The sequence below is a fragment of the Centroberyx affinis genome, unplaced genomic scaffold (genome assembly GCF_046629955.1).
Source record: "Centroberyx affinis isolate AG114_WGS23_722 - 3 ecotype Tasmania unplaced genomic scaffold, CSIRO-AGI_Caff_v1 ptg010613l_1, whole genome shotgun sequence".
NCBI classification, from domain to species: domain Eukaryota; kingdom Metazoa; phylum Chordata; class Actinopteri; order Beryciformes; family Berycidae; genus Centroberyx; species Centroberyx affinis.
The window spans coordinates 6,303-12,500 of NW_027284880.1; the positions used below are offsets into that span (position 1 = coordinate 6,303).

Genomic DNA, 6,198 nt, shown 5'->3' on the forward strand with positions numbered 1-6,198 from the left:
GGTCCTGCCTTGAACGAGTAACTAGTTTCTCACTCCAGAATGGAACAGTATCGACCTGCCATAGTTTCTCAACGTGTTTCATCAGCTCGCTCACCTGGGGCGCTACTGTTGTCAATAGGAACTGCTGTGGTTGGGTGAGGTGACAGACTACACTAGCTGGACCCTGCAGCATCCAGCCCAGCCTTGTGCAAATGGCAGCAGGCCCTCCTGGAGGTCCCAACCTGACGGGTTCAATGGGAGTGACGAGATGGGGGTGGTCACTCCCAATGAGAAGCAAGGGCTTAACGTTTGTGAGGGTCCGTATGGGAAGGCTAACAAGGTGCTTGTAAGTCTTCCGGAGTTGCTCCATGGGGTAGGTATGGCCCGCTAGTCCAATACGAGCAGTGGTGAAAGCACCGGTGATCTTGAACTTGGTCTTTGGCCTTGCAGGAGAAGAAATGGAGAACGACACTGATGCACCGCGGAGGGTCTGCACATCCTGTCTAATTGTGCATAGTGGTAGGTCCTCTGGGGTCCCTTGCACATCTAACTTCTCTACTGCATCTGGCAACAGCATAGTTCTCTCTGAACCGTCGTCCAGTATGGCATAGGAGTGTTCGGTCACTTCGACAACTTTCAGAAGGACCCGGCTGCCTTCTGTGGGTCAGTCTAGCTACAGCACCTCTGTCGTAGCCCTTGTGCCACGGCTCTCCACCGCTGGTACTGTTGCTGACTCCTTAGGTGGCTTCACGTTGACCTCATGCAGCACCTCAAGGTGCTTCCCTTGGCAGAGGCTACAAGTCTTTCTCAAGTTGCACTGGGCCGCCTGGTGTGGCCGTGCACAGCACCAACACCTCTTGTTACTCTTTATCCATTCTGTCAGCTGATCCTTGGTTAGCCTGGATACCGCTATACACTGACTGAAGAAGTGCTCCTCATTGTTGCAGAACGGACAGTATGGCTTGCTCTTGTTCCCTTGAAGGAGCTACCTGGCACTGGAACCTCGGGTTTCTTAACTGCGTCCTTCACGCCGTGGAGGACAGTGATGGATCGCTTACCCTGCCGTCCCTCAGGTCTGGACACCGGCTTCTCCCTAGCCCCTCTCACGGCTAACTGTCCTTCAGAGTCCTGGCACCAGGACCCATATTTCGAAGATCAGTTAAGGTGTGGGTTCTTGTGCCCTGATGGAACATGCAGTGGCGAAACTCTGCTCTCTGCTCAGGTGGCAGCTTACTTAGAGCAACATGTGAGCCACACTTAATTCCACTCCTCCCTCGGGGCCTAGTGTTCTCAGCATTCCCACAAGTGACTGTATCTGGAGCGCAAACTTCTCGAATGCAGCAAGGTCTCCACGCCTGACATCCGGTGAGTCCATCACAGCAGCAATACGCCTCAGTGCGATCTGATGTGGTTGGCCGAACTTGTCATTCAGGGCGACCATCGTGTCTGAGAAGGGCATTGGAGAGTTGAGGTAAGCGTCTGCTATTAACTTGGCCTCTTCTAGGTGCAGGTGATCAACCAACACTTGGTATTTAAACAGCTCGGTTGCATCATGTGGTAAGAGGTTCTCCAGTGAGATCTTGAGCCGTGCAAACTCACTTGGGTCCCTACTTGAGAATTTGGGGATTGTTGGGCGTGGCCCATGGTAACTTGGCTCTGTGGCGATGGAATTCTTGCCCTGAGGCAGTCTGGAGGGTAATGGCTGTGTCCATGACGTGCCTGGATGCTGCTGTGGGGGCGCTGGGTTGCAGCCAGGCTCACTCCTGTGATCACCATAAGCTGTAGGACACTTGGGCTCAGTTGGAGGACAACTGTGTGGCCGCAGCGGAGGGTGAACAGGCTTAAACCAGGGAAGTGGTTAATGGACAGTGTCATCCCATGGCCTCGTAGCGGAAGGGGCATCACGTGATGGGTGTTGAACTTGTGGCTGGCCCACAAACAAAGTGGAGATAATAGTAATATGCTCAGACTGGGCGCTAGTTAGGTGTTTGTCACTAGGTTCCCCCCCGGGTGTCGGCCAGAACACCACTTAAGGCCACGGTTTCCAGAGTATGGATAAATAAAGGGCTGAGAGGTAGATATGTGATTTACTTCCTTTCTTTACTTCTCATTTGAACACACATACAAGTATTCCAGTGCTCATGCAATAACAACTGGATATTATGGTTGTGATTTCTCTTTCATTCACGCACAGATCGCTTGTAATAAAGTTATTGGACTGCACAACCGTCGCCCATCACTCGATTGAAGCACATGACCTTTTTACTGTGTGACGTCAGTTACGATATAACACCATCAGGTAGGTTGGCTCACCCTATAAATTATCAGCACTGAATAAACGGATACCTAACAGCACATCAGACATAGAAGCCCCATATGGGCAACAGTACTTAATACTGTGTGTGTTAAAACTTGTAACTTTGGGGCCTTTTCTACAATGACACTACTATAACTTTACAACACAACTCACTACTGTAACTGTACAACACATCATACTGCTGTAACTTTACAACTGTAACTACAACACATCTGACTATCACACTACTATAACTTTACAACACAGCACACTATGACACTACTATAACTTTACAACACAACTCACTACTGTAACTTTACAACACATCAGACTACTGTAACTTTATAATATGCTGTATTAAACAGCAGCACAGATGTGTGCTGTGTCCTGGTACAGGCTGATACCAGCATGTCGCCATGACAACCAACTGGAACAGATAACAAACAGAAGAGATAAAAACCAAGGAGTGGAGGAGGAGAAAGGAGGAGGAGAGAGAGCTGATGCAATCCTGCCATTCAGACTGGCAACGGCCAGCTGGTAGAGACAGAGAGAGAGAGAGAGAGAGAGAGAGAGAGAGAGAAAGAAAGAGAGCGAGAGAGAGAGAGAGAGAGAGAGAGAGAGAGAGGGAGAGAGAGCGACAGAGAGAAAGAAAGAGAGAGAGAGAGAGAGAGAGAGAGAAAGAAAGAGAGAGGGAGAGAGAGAGAGACAGAGAGAGAGAGAAAGAAAGAGAGAGAGAGAGAGAGAGAAAGAAAGAGAGAGAGAGAGAGAGAGAGAGAAAGAAAGAGAGAGCGAGAGAGAGAGAGAGAGAGAGAGAGAGAGAGAGCGAAGTAGAGTTGGAATGTACTCAGGCTGAAGTTAAACCAATGGGAATGTTTTAATCTAAAAACAACTTTAGAAACACACACACTCATTCAAATGGGACGTGTGTGTGCACCAGATGTGCATGAAGTGTCTACCTCAAGTCAGACAGAGAGACTGACAGACAGACAGACAGGCAGACAGACAGGCAGACAGGCAGGCAGACAGGCAGACAGACAGACAGACAGTCAGACAGACAGTCAGACAGACAGACAGACAGACAGACAGACAGACAGGCAGACAGACAGGCAGACAGACAGACGGTCAGACAGACAGACAGGCAGACAGACAGTCGGACAGACAGACAGTCAGACAGACAGACAGACGGTCAGACAGACAGACAGGCAGACAGACAGTCGGACAGACAGACAGTCAGACAGACAGTCAGACAGACAGACAGACAGACAGGCAGGCAGGCAGACAGGCAGACAGACAGACAGACAGTCAGACAGACAGACAGACAGACAGACAGACAGGCAGACAGACAGGCAGACAGACAGACGGTCAGACAGACAGACAGGCAGACAGACAGTCGGACAGACAGACAGACAGTCAGACAGACAGTCAGTCAGACAGACAGACAGACAGACAGTGCTGGTCATATACTGGTCAGCAAAGGAATAGATCAGGAAATGAGAAATGTAGCCAGTAGAAGAACAGCCAAACACACAACCATCACTCCCCCTGCTGGCAGAATACTGAACTACACCCCATTACACACAGCACTCACTGCCTGTATCCTGCAGTTGTCACTACAATATTATTACATTACTACAGTATTACTACATTACTACAGTATTACTACATTACTACAGTATTACTACATTACTGCTACATTATTACTATTACATTATTACCACATACTACAGTATTACTGCATTACTACACTATTACTACTACATTACTACATTATTAACACATTACTACAGTATTACTACATTACTACAGGCAGGCAGGCAGGCAGACAGACAGGTAGTCAGACAGGCAGATAGACAGACAGGCAGACAGGCAGGCAGATAGACAGACAGGTAGTCAGACAGACAGACTGCATCTCATAAAGACTCTCCAGCTTGGTCCCACTCCCCACCTGCACTGCCCCCATGTGGTCAAAATAAGTTACTGCATCTCTGTATAGCAAATACAGTTATGCCCTTTGTATTGTTACTGAATACTTACCAGCATGTTCATGTAATTTCTTATTCATTTATCTTTGTTATGTTTGTTTTCTTCTTTCCTCTTTTCACAGAAAACCAAACCAACTATCTATAAAAGATTTTTTTTCTGTAGTGTGCTTTTTTTCTGATGCTGGCAAATAAGTTTAGGTTTGGAGTAACAGTCAGCATTTCATTCAGCATTACTACAATATTACAACAGTATTACTACAGTATTACTACAGTATTAGTACAGTTTTCCTACAGTATTACTATAGTATTACTGCAACTGGAACACACACACACACACACACACCTTACCTTGTGATGAGCGGCCATCTTGCGGAGGAAGCTGAGTGTTCGTCCCAGAGGGTTTCCTGTCGTCTTCCCTCGCCTCCCCCCCTCCTGCTCCTCCACCTCCTCCCCTTCAGGAGGCTTCCTCCTCTCTCCCTCCGTCCTCCTGTCCTCCCAACACCTCCTCCTCCTCCTGCTCTCCTCGCCAGGCCTCGACTCCTCTGAACTCTGAACCTCCTCTAACTCCACATCAAGACTGGAGGAGAGGAGAGGAGAGGAGAGGAGAGAGGAGGAGGAGAGGAGAGGAGGAGAGGAGGAGAGAAAGGAGAAGAGGAGGAGAGGAGAGGAGAAGAGAAAGGAGAAGAGGAGGAGGAGAGGAAAGGAGAGGAGAGGAGAGGAGAAGAGAAAGGAGAAGAGGAGGAAGAGAGGAGGAGAGGAGAGGATGTGTTTTGAAAAGTGCTATTAATATTATAAATACTATAATAATAGTATTTATAATATTAGTAATAATAATAATGATAATGATAATAATGATAATGATAATAATTATGATAATTATAACGATAATGATAATAATAATGATAATTATAACGATAATGATAATAATTATGATAACGATAACGATAACGATAACGATAACGATAACGATAACGATAATGATAATAATAATGATAATTATAACGATAATAATAATAATAATGATAATGATATGCCTAGTATTGTTATTATAAGTAGTTATTAGTTGTATTTGTTTTGTTTAAGGACTGGTTAGGCTGGCAGAGAAAGGTGAAAGGAGGCCTAATGAGGCTCTGGTCTTTCTGATTGGCTGTTAGGGGAGAGGTCAAAGGTCAAACTCTCACCTCAGAGAGGAGTCTCCAAACCTCAACCAGGAGTCTTAGAGAGAGAGAGAGAGAGAGAGAGAGAGATAGACAGAGATAGAGAGAGAGAGAGAGAGAGAGAGGTAGAGAATGGACACAGTGAATCTTCACTCTGTGATCAACAAGGTAAACAGGGAGGAGAGCGAAGTCTAGTCTAGACTAGACTAGAGGTCTTCACGGGTCCAAAATAACGGACCCGAACCCTAATGGACCAAGGAAATTCATTCCGAGATCCAATTGGACCCGATCATTTTTTAAAAATATATATATATATATCGACCCGACCCAGTGCATGTCCGAGAGGAGAGTCATCATTCATCGACCTTTGACCCAAGCTGCTCTGGTACCATGTTCACTAATGAACCTTGTTGTTTGTTATGGACAATCCAGAAGACCCAAGTCCAGCAATAACAGACAATCCAGAAGACACAAGTCCAGCAATAACAGACAATCCAGAAGACACAAGTCCAGCAATAACAGACAATCCAGAAGACCCAAGTCCAGCAATAACAGACAATCCAGAAGACACAAGTCCAGCAATAACAGACAATCCAGAAGACACAAGTCCAGCAATAACAGACTCAGGTTCAGATCAGGGCGCTCCTCCTCATCACACTCCTCCAAGCCTCCGGTCTTCTCCAACGTGAGTTTGGCTTCAGAGCCGACAGTAAGGAGAACAACATCCAGTTAGTCTGCACCTCCTCCACCAGAGGGTTCACCTGTCTCTACTCACACACCTGCT

At 46.8% G+C, this 6,198-nt stretch overlaps 1 long non-coding RNA gene across 1 annotated transcript in view; it reads right to left on the bottom strand.

The window, feature by feature from the left end:
• Positions 1 to 4,762: 4,762 nt before the first annotated feature.
• LOC139640786 (uncharacterized) overlaps positions 4,763 to 6,198 on the bottom strand; it is a 2,508-nt gene continuing 1,072 nt past the window's right edge. Inside the window, exons 2-3 of the long non-coding RNA XR_011694949.1 lie at positions 5,439 to 5,472; positions 4,763 to 4,834 (exon numbers count right to left, since the gene is read on the bottom strand). This is a non-coding gene — a long non-coding RNA (uncharacterized lncRNA). The remainder of the gene's footprint in view (positions 4,835 to 5,438; positions 5,473 to 6,198) is intronic.